Here is a 25,760-nt window from a genome sequence, read left to right on the forward strand (position 1 = left end):
TAGACTTACCCCAAAAGGCCTGAGGATAGTAGTCTCAAAAAAAGTTTTTTTAAATGGCCCCCGTTTAAAAAAATATATGTTACAAAGGGGAAAAATATCACCCCTGAAAGCAGAGATCAGGGGTGATGAAAATGTTTCATATTTTGATTAGGCAGAGCCCACAGTGTATACTGATTTGTCAGACTCACCAAACTATACACTTTAAGTAGGTTGTTTTATTATATTTACATGAAGCCTTAATGAGACTGAAGACCAAGAAAAACAATGGAACAGTGTATTCTTATACATTTGACATATCTGATCATTCAGTAAAGAGTCACTGAATCCCAAATTCTGGGAATATACAGCTAGAAAGGGCAGGGCACTTGATTTCAAGTTTTTCTCATGTTGTTGATGGATACTGAGGTATACTGTCAACTATAGTATGACACAATCAGTGTCAAAACACAGGAATGTCAATGCCTAAAAGGATTTGTCACTGGGAATGGCACTAGTCTATCTCCCCTCTTCTTTCTGTTAAGGAACAGCTTGTAGCCTTTGCAAAGAAAGTGACACCTGGCACCACCTACCCTTCCACTCCTAGGCCATACTTTGTTGGGGCAAGGATTGAGCTCTGATCCATGCTGGACCAACCCACCATATTTGGAATAAGGATTCTGCAGATGAGTCCATGAGCCATGGGGAGCTGTGGGGGTTAGAACCCAGGAAGCCTGGTGAGCAAAAGAAGGTCAGCTAAGAAGACCCCAGAGAATGGAGACCAAGCTCTGAAGACCTGGTGCAATGAGTGGCAAGGTCAGCCTCCTGGAGACCAAGATATGGTCTTTCAAAGGGTGCTGAGAGATTATCCTGGAGTTGTGGGACTTAACATGTATAGAAACATACACCGGAGCTTGTTCTGGGCAGATGCCTCAGACTTCATCCAGTGAGTCTAGCTAAGGAGGTGTGAGGCTCAGTGGAGGGTATCCACCTCACAGACACCCAGAGATCCTGATGGAAGCAGTTTGTGTATTCCGTTCTGAGAAGCACTGTCCTCCATTTATGTATTTTTATTTTTCACTTGAACTTCCAGAGAATCACAAAGCTGTCATGAAGGACAGAGCTCCTACCAAGTGAAGGAAGCCCATGGACTACAGTAAGCATGTCTCTTCAGGGGAGGGGGAGATGTAGGCATGTAGTGTGTGTGTATGTCGGTGTCTGTGTGTCTGTGTGTAGGAGAGAGAAAGTAAATAAGAGAAAGAGCAAGAAAAGGGGAGGAAGAAGGGGATGGAAGAGGGGGAAGAGGAAAGAAGAGGAGGAGGAGAAGGAGGAAGAGGAGGAGGAGAAGGAGGAAGAGGAGGAGGAAAAAGAGGAGATGGAGGAGGAGGAAGAAGAGGAGGAAGAGGAAGAGGAAAGAAGAGGAGGAGAAGGAGGAGGAAGAGGAGGAGGAAGAGGAGGAAGAGGAGGAGGAGGAAGAGGAGGAAGATGAAGAGGAGGAAGAAGAGGAGGAGAAGGAGGAAGAGGAAGAAGAGAAGGAGAAGGAAGAAGAGGAGGAGGAGGAAGAGGAGGAGGAGGAGGAAGAGAATGAGGGGGGAGGAAAGAGAAAGGGAAAGCCCAATTGTATCAGATGCTTTCTCCATGCTGTGACAAAATACCTGGTAAAAGCAATTTAAGGAAGAATTTATTTTGACTCAAGGAAAAGCAATGTGGCAGGAGCATTAGGCATCTAGTCACACTGGATGCCATCAGGAGCTGAGAAAAATGAATGCTAATGTTCCACTTGCTTCTTTTTTTTTTTGGTCCAGGATCCCAGCCTATGGGATAGTGCTGCCCAGATCCACCCTCTCAGCCATCCAAACACCAGTAGTATCCCTGAGGCATGAGGAGACAGAGGGCTTCCCTGTAGATTTAGCATAAACCTTTTTAATTTTAGAGATGTCAGGGAAGCCAGCCAGAGAGAAAGGGGTCCAGTCAAGGAAAACAGAAGATGGTGAGCAATGGTTCCTCTGTATCAGGACTGTCCCAACAGATGCATGCTCACTCCAGGGGTGTGAGGAAGGCTCTTGGGTTTCTGCTTCTGAAATGACTACCGTTTGGCCTCATGATCAGCAAGCCTCTTGCATTCATCCATTTTGATACTGGTCCCTCTGGACCCCAGAGTCTTGCCCTCGCCCTTCCCTAATTGGTTTTCTCTAGGCATGTTTGACTATTTCAAGCCACTGGAAACAAGTGGCCAAAGCACAGTGATGGGCTCCTCGCTAACCTGCTCTTTTTATCCAACATAACCCCAGTAACCTCTTAAACATGTGAATCCGGGTCTTTTGCTTCTCTCCTGCACTGTCTTCCCACTTGCTTAGAATAAAATACAAATGTTCAGCCTTAGTCTACTAGGCTATCTTTGATTTCATGTTGCCTCACAAGTTCCTCCCCTTCCCTCCAGCTCCACAGCCCCATCCATCCTCTATTCCTGACACCTGCCAAGCAGGTCCGTACTTCCAGGCCTTTGCACCAGCTGTGCCCTGTGCCAGGGAATGCACACCACCCAGATGTTCACATGGCTGTTCTTTCTCAGACTTCCAGCTCAGCTAAGAGGTCACTCCAATGACAAAAACCTCCTTCACGGCTAATCCAGAGGGGCACTTTCTCCCCAAGGAATACTCACTCAGTCACCTCATTCCTGGTCTTGCTGGTACTCCCATCCACCCACATAAATACATTTTTCTGAACTATAGACTCAATGTATGCAAAGTAGTTTGGTTTCTATTGTTGTGATAAAACATTCCAACCAAAACTTTCCAAAAAGGAAAGGTTTATTTGACGTACACATCCTGATCGCAATTCATCATTGAGGGAAGCCAGAGCTGGAACTCCGGGCAGAAACTTGAAGGCAGAAGCTGAAGCAGAGACTGTGCAGGAGCACTACTTACTGCCTTGTTCCTCTGACCTGTGCTCAACCTACTTTCTTACAGGAAAACCTGCCCAGGGGTGGCACCATCCACAGTGAGCTGGGCCCTCTGACATCACTCAACAATCAAGAAAATGCCTCACAGATATGACCAAAGGCCAACTGGATAGAGGAAATTCCCCAATTGAGGTTCCCTCTTCACAGATGTGTCAAATAATTGACAACTAAAGTTATCCAGCACAGTGTGCTTCTCAAGTGACTAAGTCAGTGGATGAACCCACTAACAATCAAGGAATAAAGCTCATGTCTGTAGGTGCTTGAGTGACTATGCCTATTTTTCTAAGCCATTTTTCATGGCAGTGAGGCCTGGCCATGGTTTAACCTTCTCTTTCAAAGCTCATGTTGAAATTTAATTAGTACAGCAAAACGTTAAGAGGTAGACCTTGTATCATGGAATTAGGTCATGAGCACTATGGATTAATGCTGTTCAGGAGGGATTGGGTTAGTTCTCATGCAAGTGAGTTCTTCGAAAGGAAGTAGAGCTCACCCTGATTCCTTCCACCTTGTCAGCCCTCCTTGTCCTTTTGTCATGTCATGACTCAACCCAAAGGCTGTCACCAGACTCCAGCCCCATTCTCTTTGCTTTCTGGCCTTCAAAACTGTAAGACAAATATACTTATATGTTTTATAAATTATGTAGCCTGTAGTGTTCTGTTACATCATCAGAAAATAAACTAAAATGAGGCCCATGATCCAAGACTGTCGCTTTACTACTGTGCTAGTCAGTAAGCACTACTGGCATCCATAAACACAAACCTACACCCAGAGGCTACTATGCCAAAGGTACTCTCTTACGGTGCCATGATTTCAAGCTGGTCAATTTAGAGGAAGAGGGAAAATATGCTTCATGAGGATTTGGGGGTCCCAGGATTCTGCCAGGCTCTAGGGTCTCAGAATCAAGGATTGACTGAACTCAGAAAACAGTTGAGGGCAGCAAAAGGGGAAAGTACCAGTGCAGCATTGTGTGTGTTCATGTGAGTGAGCGCATGTAAACACATGTGAATGTGCATGTGCACGTGGACACTAGAGGACAACTTCAGCTATCATGCCTCAAATTCCTCCATCTTGTCTATTGACAGGGTCTCTCACTGGCCCAGAACTCACTGATTTGGCTAGCCTGGGTGGCAAATGGGCTCCCAGATCCTCCTGTGTTGCCTCCCCAGTTCTGGAGAGCACAAGTGTGCACCAATACACCCAGCTTATTTTTACATGGATTCTGGGGATAGAACTAAGATCTTTGTGCTCACAGGACAAGTGCTTTACAAATGAGTCATCTCCTGGCCCTGTAAGGCAGCTTTCATGTACAAGGCAAGAAATGTATCTAACCCTTCTACCATATTCCATTGCTTAGAACATCACCTGCCTCCACACCCCTTTAAACTTCAGCAGGAGGTGCTGTTCAATGCAAGTCAACTGTGTGGGACCCAGGATGTAAAAGAAACTGATGTGATAAACACCGGCCCATGTGATCCCAGCCCCTTCCACTCAGGCTTGCATTTCCAAGCTGTAGCTCTCTAGGACATGCTGCTGTTGAGGGGTGCAAGCTTGAGAGGGGCGTGAACAACACCCTCCTCTCTTCTCCCTGCATTCCCATGTCAGCACCTCCTACAGCTGACCTGGGTAGAAGCCAGCTCTGAAAGAGATCTGCCAATGGGGCTTGCAGATTTCTAGTCTGGGTCACAGTTCAGGGTAAGAAGGATGGGCTTGACCTTGAGAATTAAGAGCTAAGTGACCAGTACAGGATCAAAGTTATTCACTCCACAGTTATGGCCAAGAGGCTGCACTCTCAGGACTGCACTGTAAGGTGTCCTTTTCCTAAAGCCTTTACTAAGACTGTCTGCTTTGGGGAAGCAAGCCTTGGAAATCCATCCACATATTTAGAGAAGAAAATCAAAGGAAGTACTACTGAATTTGGAAAAAAAAATTGGCCACTCAAAGAGGCCATATAATAACAAACATCAGAAAGCAGTTAAACACCAAATGGGCAGAGGGTAGGATCATACTTAATATCCTATGAATCTAGACTCCGGGCATATACAAGAAGCCTGCAGAATTAACTGAGCCCCACAAAAAGATAAAAGAAGTCAAATACTGTTTAACCCTGGGCTTTAGACCTTGAAGGCTAATAGAAATTCTTTGGAAAATGACAATAAGACCCATTCACCTACATAAAGCCAAAATGATGGGGAGAGATAAAGGTAGGGAGGATCTTAAGGAAGCATTCAAGTGTTGCTGTGAGGGCCATTGTGATGGCTCAGTGGGTAAAGGTACTTGCCACCAAGCCTGATGACCTAAGTTCAATTCTAGGAATCTACATACTCCTGTAAGCTGTCCTCTGACGTACACACACACACACACACACACACACACACACACACACGTAAAAAATATTTTCCAAAAGAGTGTTGGATCATTGAAATGGCTCAGAGGGCAAAGGTGCCTACTTTCAAACCTGACTACCTGAATTTGATCCTTGGAAATCACATGGTAGGAGGAAAGAACCAAATTCCTACAGGACCTCCACATGCATGCCATGGTATGCACATGTGCATACACACAATAAATAAGTGTAAAAATGAAAAAGTGCTACTGTGGAGTAGTGACTTCCAGCAGGATTCAAGGCTATCATCAAAGCCACAGTGCTTGCTAAGGCACCAACCATCCTGTCTGTATTCTAGTAGCAGCAGAAGGAAGACTGAAAGGCAAAAACATATGTTCCCCAGAGTCAGTTCCCAACATGAACTCTCTGGAGTCCCACCTCACTGACCAGTACTTGGTTACAGAGCCAAATTTACATAGTGTGAGAGGATGGGAAATGTCATTTTAAGAAAAGCACTACAGGGGGCTGCAGAGATGACTTATAGCACTTGCTGCTCTTGCAGAGGACCTGAATTTGGTTCCTAGTATCCACATGGGGCAGCTGACAACTGCATGCAACTCCAACTCTCGGGGATCTGATGCCCTCTTTTGGGCTCTGCCAGCACCTGCACTCACCGGTATTACCCCCACCACACACACCACCTCTTCTACAATGGTCCCTGAGCCTTGGAAGGTAAAGGTTTGAAATAGGTGTCCTGTTCAGAGATAGCCATCTCAGGGACCATCAGGACACCTACCAACATGGGATCTGAGCACCAAAGTTCAAGGGCTCCTTGATCCTTCTGCTTTGCTATGGATGGAGCTCAACCACCCAGTCCCTGGCTCCAACCATTCTGCCTTTCACTTGGACTTAAAACTGATATAGTAGGAACCATTCTCCCTTTTGCTTTTTGCCAAGTTGAAAAAAAAGAAAGAAAAGAAAAAGAAAGAAAACGTATGTTCTAAAGGATATAAAATATCATTTCATGACTAAGCCTTAGTTACTTTAGAGTTGTTAAGTGCTCATTGGAGTTGGGGTCAAATTATTGTGTGTGTGCAAGTGTGTGTAATATGACATGTGTGAGCATGCATGCTACAGTGACCATGTAGACATCAAAGGACAGCTCTGTGGTGTCAGTTCTCTCCTTCCACCTTTAAGTGGGTTCTGGGAGTTGAACTTAGGGTGTCAGGCAGACAGAGTTGGCCACTAACAATAAGGATGTGGCTTCAGGTTTAAGGAGGAAAAGTGCTGACAGTGAAGAATCTTGATCCTCCTCTGACTATTGCTTCTCACCCCACAGGCCATCCCTACATCCCACCCAGGGTGTGACTCTGTGGGGAAATCAGGGGATACAATGCCCAGGAGACTGTCTACTGAACCAACAGACATTTGCTTTACTCCAGCTGTCTGGGCTGTGTCCTCTACCTGAGGCAGGTAGAATGCTGACTGTGAGTATGGTGAGTGTCTGAAAATCCACAAGGATTCTGACCACCTGCTCATCTGCTGTGGAGACTCAAACTTTCCAGGATCTAGTAAAGCTAATGTTAAACGTCTGAGCAGCAGACACTGATCTAATACTGCTGACTACTAAGGCAACTAATACTGCTAATTTGATCCGTAAGAACTCAGCATGAGGAATAATTCATAAGGATAGAAATATCATCAACAGCACCTTCTGCTAACTATGGACCATGTGTGAAGCACTGTGCTGGGCATTTTACCACAGCATCCAGCTTACAAAGACTGTGTGGGACTTACTGAACGTGGCAATGTAGGTACCTAAATAGGTATACTGTCTTCTGGTTAGTGAGTGACAAGAGCTAGGATTAAAGTCAGGTCTTCTGGGCCAGTGGGATGGCTCAGCAGGTAAAGATCTTGCCACAGGATGATGCAGGCCTGACACCCTAAGTTCAACTCCCAGAACCCACTTAAAGGTGGAAGGAGAGAACTGACACCACAGAGCTGTCCTTTGATGTCTACATGGTCACTGTAGCATGCATGCTCACACATGTCATATTACACACACTTGCACACACACAATAATTTGACCCCAACTCCAATGAGCACTTAACAACTCTAAAGTAACTAAGGCTTAGTCATGAAATGATATTTTATATCCTTTAGAACATACGTTTTCTTTCTTTTTCTTTTCTTTTCTTTTTTCGACTTGGCAAAAAGCAAAAGGGAGAATGGTTCCTACTATATCGGTTTTAAGTCCAAGTGAAAGGCAGAATGGTTGGAGCCAGGGACTGGGTGGTTGAGCTCCATCCATAGCAAAGCAGAGGTATCAAGGAGCCCTCGAACTTTGGTGCTCAGATCCCATGTTGGTAGGTGTCCTGATGGTCCCTAAGATGGCTCTCTCTGAACAGGACACCTATTTCAAACCTTTACCTTCCAAGGCTCAGGGACCATTGCAAAAGAGGAGGTGGGAAGATTGTAAGATCCAGGGGAAGTGGATGGCCATAATGCAGCAGTCTTCCAAACAGCTGGTCAGTTGTCAGATTATTATCCCTATCCCCTTGGCTGAAGATGGCTTACCATCACTTCCTTGTTTTAGCTCAATGGAAAGTGAGGAACAAGTGGAAATGTTTCCCTTCATCAGAGGCTGCATACATCACTTCCCCTCACATTAAATGAACTTGATGATGTGGCCATGCTACATACAGAGAAGCTGGGAAATATGGTCCTTACCTCAGTGGCCAATGCCCAAATCATGACTCAAAGTTGGGGCTCTATTCCTCAAATGAAGAGAAATGGATATTAGTGAAGAAAATGTTTCTTGGACACACTTTCACACTGTACCCCATGAGAAGGAACAATATGGACTCCTTGGTTGAGAAGATGTGGGTCCAGCTCCACTTGGACCACACAGAATAAGCAGCTGTGCTGCTGGATACAAGGAGGAAGGCAAGTGGGACTGTCCAAGACTTACCTGGTACAGTGCTCTGTCAATGAAACAATGGAAGAGAGAGGGACCATAAGAGCTCAGGGAGAAACAAGTTATTATCCTGTTATAAAAAGTAAACGTTCAATGGGGTGTAACAGCACATGCCTATAATCCCATCACTGAGGAGATGGAATTCAAGTCCATTCTAAGCCACCATATGAGTTCTAGCCTATGCTACATAAGACCACATCTCAGACAAACAAACAAGCAAACAAAAATTCTTGCTGATATTGCCACCCATATTACATTTACTCTTCCTGCTCTGGATCTCAGAGTGGGCTCACTCTCTTGTTTCCAAACTTCTCTTCCTTGGAGCACACAAGGTGGACAGGCCTTAAGCTTTGAGTTGGGAAGCAAGCACTTGGGTCTCAGTGCCAAAACACCTACTCTGGTTCCTCTGTCTAGACTCAGAGCCCATGTTGCTAAATGTCCTGATGGTCTCTCAGATGGCTAGAGGTATAGCTGAAAAGCATCCCCAGAAAGAACCCACAGTGGAGGCTGGGCAGGTCTGATGTTTACCTGAAGTTCATGATCATCACTGGCAGAATGATCTAAGTCAAGCCTTGATGTGGGTCCCTGAGAGCAATTCTGAGTCCAGCAAGGATCAAATCAAATCCTCGAAAGGTTTCCCATTTTCTGCACAATCACATTAGACCTTCTGTGAATGGTGGCCTCAGCCTGCCACCGTCCACACTGTGTCTAATTCTTAGACCCACCACAGTAGGAACTGTTGATGCTGCCTCCCCATGCCTTGGCCTCTCCATTACTTAGCCACCAGCCCCCACATCCTCTGCACTTCCTGTGGCTGCTAGAGGCATCCTTTGGCAAGTTCACTACACAGGTTCCTGTCTACTTAATTGAAGCTCTACTCCCCAGAAATCTCTCGGTTGTGTAAATACTCACCACCCTCTCCACTTAGGTGGCAAAATCTGATGCTCATGTTTTCTGCTCCTGCCTAACCTCAGTAAGATTTAGAACTTGCACCTCACTATACCAGTGGGACTGACCACATACTGGTGTGTGTGTGTGGGGGTGACATTCCCTTCTCATCTCATTTCCTGACTTTACTAGTGCTGTTGCCTGTTTTCTAAATAAACTACTTATGGTCACTCTCAAGATCTGCTTCTGAACCCAAATAAGATACCACAGCGAAAGAAGTTATTATCCATCCTCATGAGGGGAGCAGGCTGATGGGCACATAATCACTGAAATACACTGGCTCTAGAGTTAGATTGACCCCGATTTGAAAGCTGGCTTTATCACTACCAGCTGTGTGGAGCTGAAAATATTTACAAGGCATTTTGGCATCTAAATTTTCTTATCTTAGAATGAAGACAATTAGATTTAATTAGACTTACCTGCAGGGCTCAAAAGTTTTAAGTAAAATGAGTCATCTGATTTCCCTAGCACTATCCCTAGAACACAGGTGCTCATTCAAAGTTAGCCTTCTTCCCTCCCCATCTGAATTTCACAAGTGAGGAAACTGAGGCTCAAGAGGGCTTCCTGACCTGCACGTGTTTGTAAAGGTAATAAGTGAGAGATTCAAACACAGATATCTTTCTGGTTCTAAATCTATTACCAACTTTCCTATCAGCCTTATATATTCACCTCAGGGTCTGTGTTTCCTAGGTTGATACACAAAATTCCATTAAACCTCATTCCCATGTCTCCTTTCATATTGTATCGTACACCCAACACATCTGGTTTCCAGTTCTCAGAAATTTGCACATTCAGGTGCTGTTTGCACCTGAGCTATTTGTGTCTCTAGTCCCAGGGCATGGCTTTTGCTGTCACTCACTCAGCTATGACGCATACTTCTAATTTTGGGGCAGAGATTTTCACATGCTCATCTCCAGTGAAGACACACATAATGCCACTGAAAATTGATGAACCTGCAGTAGCAGCAGGATGGTAGCTAACCAGGGCAGAACCAGTGGACATCATGGGCTTTGCCAGGAAAGCAGTGATGAGTCCTCTTCCTGTTCACCTCTGAAGGGATGCTCAGATCCTTCTGGGGACGGATGCAAACCCACCAAATGCCTACTGCTTCTTGGTGAGTAAATGGGGACTATGAAATGGAAGAGAGACCCCAGTGTCCCCCAATTCACTCTGTCAGGAACAGTGCTGGATCAACCCAAGCTAGCCGGGTCCATTCAACAACAAGGTACAGGTGTGGGTACCTTTAGAATTCGGGAAAGTTGGCTGTGGAAGTGGCTCGGTCTGTAAAATGACTCCCACATGAGCAATAGGTCCTGAGTTTGGATCTCCAGCACCCGCATAAAAACAAAACTCACCAAAACCAGGCATAGTGGTATGCACCTGTAACCCCAGCACTAGGTGTGGGGGACAGGAGACAGGAGGATCCCTGAAGCTCATAGATCAGCCAACCCAGCCGAATCAATAAGCTTCAGGTTCATAAAGAGATTCCATCTAAAAAAATAGATGAAGAACAGTTGAGACAGATATAGGACATTGACCTCTGGCACACACACACACACACAAACACACACACACACACACACACACACACACACGGGGTGGGGGGATAGCTAGAAGGCTAAGGGACCTGGGGTACTGGTATTGTCAATGCCTCCATCCCTGGAGGATAAAGGATGAAGGCATTAATCCCCTAGTACTTCTAATCCCCTACTTTCATGGTTAGAGAAAATCCTCAGCCAAACCAGTGGGAAGTTGGCAGAGGCAAGACATGATGATATATATTACAAGTGGCAGAAAGAAGGAGAGCTTGGGTGCCAGTCACATCACAGCATCTGCTCCAGCAATGGTGTTTGCTGAGTGTGCTGACTCTTCCTTTCCTGAAAGATGACCCCTGTGGCACGATCCATGGTTATAACCATCTCAAAGTTGGAGTCAACCCTCTCAAATTCTGCTGTTATTTGCCAACTACATTTAGGTAATACTTTAAATCCTTTGCCATCTCAACAATAGGTACTCTTTTCACCACTAGTTTCTATCATCCAGAAACTATGTTCTTTGCCCATCATAAGTAGCAAGTCTTCAGCCATTGGAGTTTTCTCAGAAGACACAGTCAGGGCTTCAGGACATACTCCCCATGCTTGTTCTCTGGTTGTCTCCACCACACCTGGCCTCCACAGGCTTACATATATAAGTGTGCATGTACCTATAAACATAAGCACTTACACATGGAAAGTTTTATTATGAAATAGTGTATTGTGTTATTTTAGCAGCAATTTCCTCCACCTCATGTTGACTGTACCCGTTGATTGCATAACTGAGGTGTGTATAAATGCGCTCTGGGATGTTTGCACAACATATCCACCTAATGATGCATTTCTCAGATCGCATCCCCTCCATTAACTGAAGTGTGGCCATAATTCTGTCAGTCTCTCAAAGGAACCTGATGAGGTAAGGACTGTTCTTTCCCCAGACTTATAGGCAAGAAATTGAGGTGTATAGTGTTCAAAGCACTTGCCTCAATTAAAGTAGTTAGAGGTGGGATCAGGGACAAACCCAACAAGTCATCTCCTGAGCCTGCTATTGAACAACATACCTATTCACACTGTAATACCAAGATTGGCCATTTTTCTATTTGAAAGGGGTTGGCAAAGTATAGCTCCAGGGTCAACTCCTGCTCACAGCTTGCTTTCTATAAATAGAGATTTACCAGAATAAAGCTATACGCTGTGGTGTGTGTGTGTGTGTGTGTGTGTGTGTGTGTGTGTGTGTGTGTGTACAGGTAAACGTGAAGGCCAAAGATCAATGTCTGGTGTCTTTCTCAATTCTCTCCACCTTATTTTTTTGAGACATCATTGCTCACTGGCTTGGAGCTCACCAAGTAAGTAGGCTAGGCTGGCATACCAGGAAGCCCCGGGCTTTTTTAATGGGTTATAGGAGATCAAACTCAGGTCATCAGGCTTATGAGGCAAGCACTTTGCTGACACTGATGGAGCCATGTCCCCTGCCATTACAACTCTTATATATTGTCTGACCACTTTGCTTTACAAAGACAGAGTTGAGGAGTATTGCAACCTAGGCCATATGTTCTACAAAGTCTAATCTATTTAGGAACTGATTGTTTGCAAAAAAAAAAAAAAAGTTTGCCAACATCTTAAATATGATCCTTAATCACAATGTAGGACATTCTAAAATCCCTCTCAAAGCCTTAGCCTCTACAGTGATGACTCCATAGTTTAGACTAACAGAAAGTAAAACTGTGCAGAAGATGTCTGGGGACCCATGAACTGGCAAAAATACATTCAGAATTCCACTTAGGGAAAAAGACATCAGAAGTACTGCATCAAACAGGCACAGATCTAATCTCAGGCCCCACCAAGGTGAATGATTCTAAATAGAAGAAGCAGAAGTACTCAAAGGGCAGAGCAGAGAGACAGGAAAGGGGGCAGAAACTATGCTCAGAACTGGCAGGGATAACCTGCAGGTAGAGGCGTGGTCCCAGGTTCAAATCACTGCCGGTCTCCTCCACCTGCATGTTCTCACCTGTAAAAGAGGAGACTAATGATGCTCGTTTCTTACTGTGTTGGACCACTTAGCCAAGATGATATAGGAAGTTATTCATAAGCTGTGTAGGATTTGCTAAGTATTCTAAGGAGCTTTGCTACTGAGAAGCAAAATCGGCCAATATAATTTATTTACTTATTCAAAGACAGAGTCTCATGAATTCCAGGATGGCCTCAAAGACCCTGCATAGCACAGGATGACCTTCAATATCTGATCTTCCTATTTCTGTCTTCTAAGTAATGGGATTATAAGCATGTGCCACCACACTTTTTTACATGGTGCTGGAGCACTAATACAGGGTTTCACGCATGCCAAACAAGCACGCTACCAACTGAACTACATTACCAGTCTCTCATTCATTTATCTTTGAGGTAGGACCTCCAGATGGAGTTAGTCCTGGTTGATCTGGAACTCACAACAATCTTCCTGTCTCTTCCTTCTGAGTGGTGAGATGACAGGTGCATAAGCACTGCCATGCTTCACTCAAAATCTATGGCTCTTTTTGAAGAAGTTGACCCCATACAATTGAGCTGCCAAAGAATAATAGGATGACGGCGAGGAACAAAAGTGACGTCACAAGAAAGCCACACAGAGAAAAATGCAGCCACATTAACATTCTTCAAGTTAGAAAGGAGCAACAAGCAAGCATTTGCCATGTTTTCATAAAAGATAGCTCAAACAAAAAATGAGGGTACAAAGAGGTAAGTCTTGCTCACTTAGAAAAAAAAAAATCACATATGTGAAACCTATCACTTGTTCCCTGACAATGCAGAATGAAACTGCATGCAGGACAGCAAAAATACAGTTTTTTAAAAATATATCATTTATTTATTTTTATTTTCTGTGTATGAGTGTGTGCCTGCATGTGTGTAAGTGTACCCATGTTGTGCAGTACCTGAGGAGAACAGAAGAGGCTGTCGAATCCCCTGGAACTGTAGTTATGGACAGTTGTTAGCCACTATGTGGGTACTGGGAGTCAAACCCTGGTCTTCTGTAAGAACAGCCAATGCTCTTAACCACTGACCCATCTCTCCAGCCTGTTTTTTATGCCCACAAAGAAGACAAAGTTCCACTTCTCTAATATTGTACAAAGCAAGCATCCATGAAATAGCAGAAACACTCACTGACAAGCTGTTAGTTTTTAAAAATCTTTTATCTTCATATTTTTGCAGCTTTTCTCTGATATCTACACAGGGTAGCTTTTTATATGATTTTCCAAGAATGATTAAGTTCATCGCTAGGGAATTCAGTGAGAACCACTCATGGTTGGATCTGTCTAAAGCAACCCAATCATTACACAAGCAATACTTTACTCTTGGAGTCAAACTTTTGGCCTCTGGTAAACCAGATACCATGTTCTTTCAGGCATCAAAAGCACAGCAAGGCTGGGCCATGGATATAGATAAAAGTAACCTGCTTCTTTTTTCTCTCTCTTCAAAATACAAATTGAATTAATTTAACATGGTTGGAGCAAATGACCATGCTCTGTGCTCAATTTAAGCCTTACAGCCCCCCTGGGACAGGGTTCTGTGTTCCCAGTCTGGGGACACATGGCTTTGATTAGTTTTATCAAGACCCTGCTTTTCACTTTGCACATTGAAATGGATGCAATTAGTTGATCTGTGATGGCCTCAGATGCCCTTATCTCTTCTGATGTATTCAGAAGCCACACTCTTCCTTCCTATCTAAATTCTGAAAGGTTATTCAATATGACAAGTTACACCAAATACCATTTTTATAGCACAGCAAATAATTTACTGGAATAGTCACACTACGAAGAAACCCCTTTAAAAAAATAGTGCGTTTTTCTGGAAACCCTTCCAAAAAATTAAAGTTACAAAAGTGCATTGCCATGAAGTACAGTGGGAATTCTTGTGATTCAAAGATTTATAGGTCAAGGGAACCTCCTTTGTTACTACCTATTGGACAAATCAAGAAAGCTAATTAATACACCTTGCATCAGCCTACCATCAAGGCGGAACAAGAACTCAGTCTTACCAATTCTCTTAGCAACTTTTTTCTCTTTTCTTTCAGTGCTAGGAATGAAACCCAGGGCCTTGTACATACCAGGAAGTGCTCTACTACTGAACCACATCTCCGACTCTGATTCTCCAGCCAGTGCCATTCTGGGCCTGACTGCAGCTCACTTCTTTTCTCCCCAGCTCCTCCTTCATCTGACAGAATCTTGCTCCAGTGTTAAACTTAGATGACACAGGGCCAGAGCTGCCTGTGCTATCTCTGTGTCTGTGGGTGCCTGGCATTCTGGTCACATATGGCCCCTTCTGCTCTCTTCCAATGACTGAATTGATGTGATGGGCTCAGTCAGGTGCAACCAGGGAAGGCCAGCAACAATCCCTGGCCTCATCCATTGTTTGCTCCCCCACCGATGCTGTTGGCTGTTGGATGCACCAGCTGGAAGATAGATGCTGGTATTTCAAGAAAGACCTTTTGAATAGGGAGGGCTGTGACGGGCCCCATGCTGTGGCAGAGGCATAATTATTTCCAATAACTGTCTAGGCAGCTTGGTAATTTCCAACGCCAAGTGCCTCCTCACTGCAGTGAGGCATTTAGGGCTGAGCTGGGAGGGTTTTGTATTTACTTCTCACATAAAATTGCCTTGCTGAAAACTCTACTCTGTTCATGGGTTATTCAGCAAAACAGGAAAAATTTCCCTTGCTTCTTGCAAATGTTTTGTTAGTGTATCATTGGTGATTGTTTGCATACCCCTATTGCAAGATCATGCAAGAAAATCTTTTATAAATAACAATGGAGACGAAAGTACATGAAAAGTTTGTAGGTCTATTCAAGCCTGTGGTAGGGTCAGCATTCTCACTTCAAAGAGCATGGGCCATTAGAGGTCCCCGGGAGCCATGATATCTGGAGGAAAGTAGCTAGCCTCTTGCACCGTGACTGCTGGGGACAATACAGAGGGGAGTCTTTTGCAGTAGAGTGGCAGAGTTTGGCCCCTGTTGGTCACTTACTGGCTATGTGATTATGAACAAGTCATGGAGCTTTCCAAACCTGAGTTTCTATCTCTCTGAAGTGTGGGTAATGGTGGGGGTTTGTGAGGATGAATCAAGTATTGTGTGGGAATCACTTGGCAAGTGCCCAGCACTTACAGAGGCTGGATCAATGCTAACTAACTGGCACTACAGAGGCTGGATCAATACTAGCTGGCATCACCAGGCAGAAGGCTCCTTCTTTGAAGAGGGCTGTTACTGTAATTCCAGTGTTCTAGACTGGTGCCCTCTGTGGGGCTGCTGAAACAGTTAGATGGCTGCAAATATCTCTACTCTGACCACTGTTGCTTCAAACTGGGGGAACAACTCAGAGCCTCAAAAAAGCTAGGTAAGCCTCCTATCACAGAGCCACACCCCAGCCTCAACCTTTTATAGAATCCACATATGAGCAACATCAGGCAGCAGTTTGTCATTTAAACTTCCCACTAACCAGATGCAGTGGGAGCACTGATCATCTTCATTCTACAGAGGAAGAGATTGAGGTACAAAAAAGAGGAAGTCACATGTTCAAGAGCAGGTGTGTGATGCTAGGTCACATGACACTGAACCCAGTGTTCCTGGCAACGGCCTAGCCTACCTTTCTACACAATACTAGGCTAGTGTAGACTCTGGAAACCCAATGAATGCTAGGTGATTGGGTTTCCAATCATAAGTCAAGTCATAACCTCAGGATCAGCTTTCTTAGCCCAGCAAGGGGTGGAGGGCAGGGCTGTATGGTTTTGATGTGGTTTAAGTGTGTCTCGTAGGTTTGTGTACTGGAAGCTCAGTTCCCAGCATGGCAAGTACTGAAAGGTGGTAGAACCTTTAAGAGATGGGAAGGAAATCAGGTCACTAGTGGTAAGGCTTTCAGAAGGTCTTAGGAAGTGAGTTACTGCAAGAATTCATTGTTACAAAATGATGGACTTGACCCTCCCCTCTCTGACTTCCTGTCTAGCCTTGTGATCTCTTGCTCTTACATACATCACTTCCCCCACAAACACATGCCACCTACATTGATGCCCTCATCAAAGCTGAGCCTAAGTCTGAACCACGCAGGTATTTTGTTATAATAACAGACAACAGACTAACCTGGGGGTAAGAACTACAGGGCATCAGCACCTCACAGATATAGCAGAGTAATTCTCAGCACAATGAATACCTGTGACTATGACTTGATGCTGTCACCATTAGTCCTACTACTTGTTGAGCCTTTACATTTGCATAAGATACCACCAGGCATCAGGAATTTTGTCCTTCCATTATGACAAGCACACCTGATTTAAAATTTTTTCAATTAAATGCCACGTACATAAAAAGATAAACAAAGTGTGCAGCTCAATAATTGTCCCAGTAATTAATCCATGTACCATCACTCTGTTGCCCAAGAAGCCCTCAAACACTTTCCCTTTGAGTTTCTTTTCCTGTTGCTGTGATAAAAAATTCTGACAAAAGCAACTGAAGAGACAAAGGGTTTACTCTGGCTCACAGTTCAGGTTACAGTCCTTCGGTAGGGAAGCCACAGTGGTAGGAGCTTGAGGAAGCTGGTCCCACACCCACAATAAGGAAACCATAAAGAATGCCAATGCTCAACTCCCTCTCTCCTCTTCTTTCAGTCTGGGTCCCTTTAAATGATGCTTCCCACATTCAGGGTGAGTCTTCCAACCTCAGTTAACTCAATTAAAAAGATTCCTCAGGGGTGGAGAGATCATTCAGCTGTTAAGAGCATGGGCTGTTCTTGCAGAGGACCTGGGTTCCATTCCTAGGACCCACGTGGCAGCTAACAACCATCGGTAATTTCAGTTCCAGGAAATTCCACACCCTCCTTTGATCTCCAAGGACATTGCACAACACAGGTGCACTTACATACATGCAGGTGCACTTACATCCACTGACACACACATTATATACATATACATATACATATATGTATATATATATAATTTTTTTTAAAAAGATCCCTGATAGACATGCCCATGGGCCAATCTAATATAGACAATCCCTCATTGATGATCCCTACCCAGATGACTCTAAATCTTGTCAAGTTGACAACTGAAATCAATCGTTACACCCTGCCTCTTCTTCATACCCGTGGTCCCCTTCCAATGTAACTCTCCATAGGGTTTTCCATCCACAGTACCACAAGCATTGGGGAAGGCAAGTCTCTGCTATGTGGTGTCCTATGCACTGTAGACTATCCTGTGGAGTCCTGTCCTATAACAACCAGATTCAGTAACATTGTCCTCAAATTATGACAGCGACAAATTTCTCTGGACATTGAAAAATGTCGCTTGGGGCAAAATCCCCCCAGATGCAGAGCTACCATCCAATCCTAACCATTTTGAGAGTCACTTCTTAGATCTCCTTTATCGCTTTGCCACATAGCCACGCACTGTTCAACATAGTCATTTAGTGCTTCCTGGTAGGAGGAATTTCTTATGAACTAGTTTAATCTATTAAACTCCTTATCATAACCCTCAAATGGCCTTTCTAGGTGGAGTGACCATGTAATTTATTGTCCAAACTGGAGGCATAGATATTAATCAAGACTGACCGGGGCAAGCCAGCATGATCACCCTACTTCTAAGGAGTCTCTGCTGTGAGTGAACATTATCTTGGAAGCCACATACAATTAAGGCTCCCTTCCCACTGGTTAATTGTATATGAAGTGACAGGAGACAATTAAAAGCAACACATTCTCCAAGGGGCAAAGTAACATAGACTCAAATAAATAGCTCAAGGCTGAAGCTCTGCACAATCGACAACTGATGGGCCTTGGCCCTTAAGAGGTGTCCTCTTAAAAACATTTACTTCAAGATGTAACTTAAATAGCTTTCATCACATTAGAACAAAGAATGGATTTAAAATAAAAGCCTTCCAATATTTGCCCATACACAGAGAAAAGATCATGGTCAACCCTTAGAAGAGGTTTTTGGCTTCAATGAGGGTTTGTAATTGATGTATCTGCCTTTTTCTTCCTTGGTCTCTTTGGAAAGTTATACAGCTCCTATCAATTTGACTCATTTTACGTTTTCATCTCATGAACCATGATATTGACCATGTTCAGAGACAGCTGGGGTTTTCCTTACACACATGAGAAATTATATTGACAACCTATTTGCCAGAATACAACTTAGCTCAGCTTCCATTATGCTGGGTATCAAAGAGAAGAGGAATTAGCAATCTTCAAGAGGCTCTTTTACTCTGCAGGAACACCTACTCCTGACAGGCAGAGCATGTACATCTGTCCAGCAACTGGTGTCCTCAGGTTACTAGGTCTGGGTGGTTCTCTACTCCAGAAGTTATTTATTATAGGAGTTTCCTCCAGCCAAATCCATCAGGCCAACTGATTAGAGACCACTGGGAAAGGGAAATATCTCAGTCTATTTTCTGCTGCTGTAGCAGGACATCTGAGGCTGAACACAGTAAAAAGAAAGCTCTCAGGTTTGGAGGCTAAATGTCAAATGTTATCTGACCCTTTCTCTTCAGCCTCTGGCTAGGAATTTGTGGTGGTGGTATCACAGTGGTGGGAGGTCATATGGAAAATATCACACGACAAGACAGGAAAGCAGAGAGATTCAGTGGCCACACTACTGATAACAAGCCACTCCATATAAAGCTAACCCATGTCCTATGAGCACTGCACTAACCCCTTCCAGGACTCATGCCCCTGTTCCAAGTGCTTCTCCACTTCTCACATGGCCATACCTGGGACCAGGCTCCCAGCCCATGAAGCTTTGAGGATCTATTCAACCACATCTAAATAGTATCAGCGAGTTTCTTCTTTTATGTTGTACTTGAACCTGGAATCATCTAGTCCAGCAATAGCTATGCAGTCCTCTTGTCATCCAAGACACAGAGGAAAGAAGAGAGAAGGAGAGCACAAAGAAAATGAGAAGATTAGGTCCTGAAGTCATTTTTTATCCTTAAGCAAGATATCACACATACCTGTTAATAACTCAAACCCACACATAATGTCTTAGTTTGCTTTCTGCTGCTGTGATGAAACACTGGCCAAAACCAACTCAGGGGAGGAAAGGGTTTGTTTCTTCTTATAGGTTACAGACCATCATTGAGGGAAGCCAAGGCAGAAACTTAGGGCAGGAGTTTCAATCAGGAACCACAGAGGAACCCTGCTTACTGGCTTGCTTCCCCTGACCTGCTCAGGCCCACGTGTCCGGCACCACCCACAGTGGGCTGTACAGTCCTACATCAATCTGCAAGCAAGAAAATGCCTCACAGGCGTACCCATAGGTCAATCTAATGGAGCGAGTTCTTCAACTGAGAGTCCCTTTTCCCAGGTATGTCTAGATTTTATCAAGTAAACAAAAGACACATAAGAAAAGACACACAAGAAAAGACATAGTGTTTTGTGATACACACACACACACACACACATACACACACACAAAGTCCATTTAAAACAATGCTAGCCACTTATCAGTACAGTACTAACAGATACGAATACTCTGTAATAGTGCTTTTCAAACTTTCTGACAGTAACTCAAACTAGAACGAGATGTTATAATGCAGTCCAAAATGCACATACCACCTCACCTATAATGCTTACGTGACGTTTCATGAAACTGCAGAACTCTTGCTAGCTTATGATGACACCAGCATCTCATCTTGTCATAGACTCTTTCAACATTGGTTGTGACCACTAAATGGGTTTTATGACCTTCATTTGAAAAACACTATCCTGTGAGATTAGGTTTTGAAATTGATTTCACCAGGAAGAATGAGATTTTTTTAAAATGACATTAAATTTCAGGAAAGTAGGCTGTTGAGGAAAATTAATTTGGCCCCTAAATTGCTAAGATGAATTTTTATCAAGCATCTAGCAACAGAAAATTGCTATCTTAGCACTTTTTTTCTGATGGCCCAGGACCCACAGTAATCAGAAGAGGAGGAAAAAAATATCTCTAAAGATTTAGAAATGAATTAATTACAAAAAGATAATCTAGCTTCTAAAACAAAACAAAAACGATAGAAGGAAGGAGGGAGGGAGGGGGTTGAAGGGAGAGAAGGGAAGGAGGGAGGGAGGGAGGGAGGGAGGGAAAGAGATGGTTTGTAATTTAAGCCCCAAGCCTTTACTTACATGTGCAAAGACAACTGTAGAATTCTAGAAAATCACTGCAGACAGAATAAGACAGCCCAGGTATTTTTTAACTGCCCTCCACGTAGCCTCTTTGTATTGTCAGTTAGCCAAAGCTTCCTTTCTGTCTACTCAAAGGCACTGCCGAGCCTTAATTAAATCTGTGGCATCAAGTAGAGAGCTGGGAGTCTCTAGCTTGCTAGAAACAGGCTTGGAATTGTAAATATTAGTGAGACCCCTTCAGCCCTTTCCACACGCTGGACTGGCTATGAAGTTAACTCCTCCCACACTTTTCTAGACTCTTAGGCTTAAGTGTAATTGTTTGCCTGCTGCTAGCCATTAACTTTTCTGCAGCTAAGATGGAAACCTAGGAATTTGAAGACAGAATGAAGTTTAAGACAAAACCTTGCATGTCCAGGAGAATGATTAATGAAACCTTTGCCAACAGTCATTAAAACCAAATCTCATTGTAAAAGTGTTTTAGGGAGATTCCTTCATTTCCCGTCATTGTCCTGTTCAGATACTTTCGACCTTCATTATTGAATCTAAGCAAACAAAATGTTTGATTAGTACATGTAAAATGGTCCAAAGAAATGACAAACCCATCTTATTCAAGAAGTCCCAAGTCTTTCTTGACCTCCTCTAACAAATATATGCACTGCTCCAAGACATGTGTATATGTGTCTGTTATTGCTTACTAGAGAATTGCCTGCTCTTTTGTGACTGAACTTGGGTACCAAAATATATAGAATTCTTGATGTATCAGTCAATCTTGAATATCATCTCATTTAAATTCATTGAAAAAAAACCCGATATGGTTATCACTCTTGCATTATTATTACTTTCCAATCATTAACAGTGCATCCCTGATGCCTTCTAGTGACCTTGGTCTGTTAATCGTCTGACATATGAAATTAGATGAATTCCTATTGAGATTTGCGGCAAGTTCCTTGGCCTCCCTCTATGACTTGGATTCCACCTCATGGACTATTCATGAGGACTGCAGAGTGCCTTCAGGGATGCCTGACTTAGCTCTCTTTCTGGGTTCTTTTCAGCACGTGTATATGACAGATCAAAGGGCAGGCTGAAAAGGTTAAGTAAGGTGAAGCCGCTTCTCTTTCCCCTCCAGACACTGGATTAGGAAGCTTCACAGTTGCACTCCCTTTGGGACAGGAAATGGCATGTCGGGGGTTGCCTATAATTTTGAACACATCCTCCGAATTGGCTGGTACGTTTCTGGGGCAAGCACAAGCTAACCCCAAAGGATCTCGCAGCTTTCCAGAGAGACTGCTGCTGTCAGCACCGAGGAGTCTTCCCCAAGGGGCCACCTTGCAGACGCGGCTGTCTGGGTACCAGCAAACATCAAGTCTGCCCGCAAAGTTCAGAGGAGTTGGCTCTGGTATGTTTACAAGTTCTAGCAGATCTCAGGAATGTTCAGGATAATTATTACCGCACCCAGAAGCGCCCAGCCCAACCCTCTCACATCTGGAAGGAAGCGGCCATACAAAGGAGAGAGAGAGAGAGAGAGATCCTGTCGTTGAATTTTCAGACCCAAGTTCTGCCCTTTTGTGAACAAGACCAAGCTCTGTCCAGGAGAGCAGGTCATTCGATGCGATGCAAAGGAAGACTTTAGGCTCTAGTCCAAACGAAATAGCACCTCTCAAGAGAGACGGTCATTATCCTTTCTCCAGATGAAAATGAAAAGTGAAATACTCCAGAAAATTGCCCCGGGAGTGGCTCACACGCACACAGCCTCTTCCACTCAGGCGCATCTAGGATGCTCCACGCCTATTTACAAAGGGCAGCCAAGCCAAACCCTGGGTGTCCTCGGCTAACGAAGGAACCACTCTGCTCCTTTCACCAGCTTCGGGGGTTATCTCTAGGCTGCCGGATCTGGGGATTCGTCGGTTCTTTGACCACCTCCCAAGAAAGCAAAAAGCACATGGTCCCAGGCGGCGCTTTTGCAAACCCCATTACCGCTAAACCTTACAACCGGCCAAACTTCCTGTCTCCCCACCGCCAGAGCCACCAAAGCCCGGTGCCAATTGCCCTAGGGACTCCAGCCAAGGCTGCACCAGCTCTGGAGCCTCGGGGCGGGGCTTCCTGGTGGTGGAGAGAGCAGGGACGTTTGCTGTGGGTACCCCAGAACGCGCGTTGCGCCCCGGGGTGCAGCCGGTGCTCGCGCAGTGACCTCGTGGTGCCACATTCCCTCCTTCTCCCGGGCAGCGCGCCCCGGGGTCCTGGAGACAGACATCCACCTACCTGCTCTGCTGCTTCCTCCCTTGGGCGCGCGGGGCTGTCGCCAGCTACTTTATTGTCTGCGCTGCGCACTTCGCGGGACCCGGGGACACCGCTCTGCTCCAGTCCCGCAACTCCTTCCCGCGCAGAGCCTTCCTCAGTCGCGGCTGCCTTCCTCTCGATCCTCCTCCTCTCCACCCAGGCTCCGGCTCAGCACCGCAGCCACGGAGCCCAACTCCTCCGCCGCAAGATGGACAGCCAGCGTCCGCAGCATCCCCCGGCCCGGGGCTACGATCACCTTCCGCGCGTCGTAGCCAGGATCCAGTCACTCCACCGCAGGGCCCCGGGCCACCTTCCAAGCGTCCCCGCGTCCCTCGGTCCTGCCTCTCCTCGCTGTCAGTCTTGGCTCCCGGCTGCTCTCTCCCCGCTGCTCCCGCCCGTCGCCTCTCCGGGGGCCGGGGCGGCCCTGCCAATGAGACACCGCAGATGCGCTGTTCCGGCCCAGTCATTGTATCGGGAGGAGGAGGAGGGAGCCGAGCAGGGAGGGGGCGCCCGGCCCTGGAGGCTGCGGCCCGCCTCGCCTTAGGCGCGCACACGCAGGCGGGCGGGCACAGAGTGAATGCTGGTTCTGGGGTCCAGGGAGGGGGGGACCCCAGCCCTCCCACCTCTGCATCTCCCTTACTGCGAGAAGCTGCGGGAGGGATTCGTTTGAGCGTCCCCGGCTTAGGCATCCCAGGACCTTAGAATAAAGGGAAACCCCCAGGAACTGGAGTGGGACTGGAGAAAAGACTTGATCTACCCCTACTACTCCTACAATCTGATGGTTTTGCGTGAAAGAAGAAAGGAGAAGAGAAGGGAGAGAGGGGACGGAAGATGAGAAAGGGGAGAAGGGAGAAAGGAGAGGGGAGAGGCTGAGAGAGAGAGAGAGAGAGAGAGAGAGAGAGAGAGAGAGAGAGAGAGGCTATCCCACCATTTTCACTGATTCAAGAGTGTTGCATTGTGATGTTTGTTGCTTTTGTTTTGGACACTCGGAGAGGTCTCTACAAAGCCACTAACAGAGACAGGGCAGAGATCACAGCTTTATCTGGCGCTGCATAAACCAATGCCTGCGGGAGGAGGGGAGGAGGACCTTTGTGGAAGACTCTTACTAAGGCTTTTTTTTTTTTTTTTTCTATTAGATCCAACTGAGTGCCAAGTAGACCCTCCAAGGCAGGGCTGGGCGGACCGCAAGTCCCTAAACTCCTTCAAGGTGTGTCTGGGTTCTCAGACCTCACTTTACATCCTCCGGAGTTCATTCATTTTTCCAAGTAAATTCAGTCCGATTATCTTGCAACTACCAGCTTATCAACTACACAATCATATCGCTTTGGATTTTGTTGAACAATTTTTTTTTTTTTTTGAGTCAGGGTCTCCCTGTAGCCCCAGCTGGCCTGGAACTCTCTGTGTAGACCAAGCTGGCCTTGAACTCACAGAGATCTACCCGTCTCTGCCTCCAGAGTGCTGGGATCAAAGGTGAACTCCTTCCTCTTCTCTCTCCCCTTCTTTCCTCTTCTCCCCTTTGTTTCTCCATCTCTCCCCACCTCTTTTTTCCTTTCCCTTCTTACAAGGCCCCATGATTTCCTTGGCTTGCAAGCCACTGCAGTTTTAAGAGCAAGCAGGTAGGGAGCAAGATCTGAGGTGACAGGCACTTGAGGTGGCTTGATGTCTGATGTTTTGCATGTAGTATAAGGGTTAATTAAATTTTCTTCTGGTGCCGAATGGACTGTTTGCTTTCAATTAAATATAAAATATTAAATGAGCAACTAACATTTATTGAGTGGTAATTACATGCCCTTCCAGCCCTGAGCTATGCAAGTTACATGCCCTTCCAGCCCTGAGCTATGCAAGCCCATCCCTGGGCAGCCCTATCCTGGGAGAAAAGGAAGACCCCTGCAGCTTGGTCTACACCTGACTCTTTCCGCTTCTAACACATAGCAAGGGCTCATTCAGTGCCAGTTGAGTTTATGGACCTCTGTTCTACTGAGGAGGAACACGAGGCTCAGAGGCCAGCTGAACAGCCTGAGAACAGAAGATTGGAAAGAGGTGGTACTTATCTATAAACTCAGTTCTGAAAACTTGCAAACCACTTCACAAAATTCCTATTCAGTGTGTGTACCAGTGTTGGACCAAAGGACCAACTTTGGTCAAGTGCACACAGTAATGGCTTGGCCAGCCCTTGCTAATACACACAATTCCATTGGAGAGAAAACTGGTGCACATAGCAGTCAATAGAGAACAGTACATTCTGTGGAAGGATGCAGGTGAAGCACAAGGCTGAATCATATAAAAAGCGTTTAATATATTTGGGGTGAGGGAACATGACTGGAGATTTACCTAAGTTGGATATAGTGCGATGACCTGGGTTAGATCCCCACACCACATAAAACCAGATATGGTGGTAGAGGCCTATAATCCTAGCACTTAGGAGGTGGAAGAAGAATTAGAAGTTCAAAGTCATTCTCTGCTACTTAATGAATTTGAGACTAGCCTGGGATACCTAAGACTTTGCCTAAAAAAACAAAAAAATAAACTAAAAAAAAAAAAAACCCAAGAACAAAACAAAACAAAGTATAAACCCCTATATAACCAGATGCAGACTATGGCAGGAAAAACATGAGAGGTAAGTTTCATCTGGGTTAGTC

At 45.1% G+C, this 25,760-nt stretch overlaps 1 protein-coding gene across 1 annotated transcript in view; it reads right to left on the reverse strand.

Moving 5' to 3' along the window:
* The window catches only part of Frmd4b (FERM domain containing 4B), a 372,580-nt gene extending 349,075 nt beyond the window's left edge, over positions 1–23,505 (reverse strand). Inside the window, exon 1 of the mRNA XM_017796628.2 lies at positions 23,104–23,505. The gene's annotated coding sequence lies outside the window, so the exon portion shown is untranslated. The remainder of the gene's footprint in view (positions 1–23,103) is intronic.
* Positions 23,506–25,760: the final 2,255 nt, after the last annotated feature.

This window comes from Nannospalax galili, unplaced genomic scaffold (assembly GCF_000622305.1).
Source record: "Nannospalax galili isolate Female #2095 unplaced genomic scaffold, S.galili_v1.0 scaffold1051, whole genome shotgun sequence".
Lineage (NCBI taxonomy): Eukaryota > Metazoa > Chordata > Mammalia > Rodentia > Spalacidae > Nannospalax > Nannospalax galili.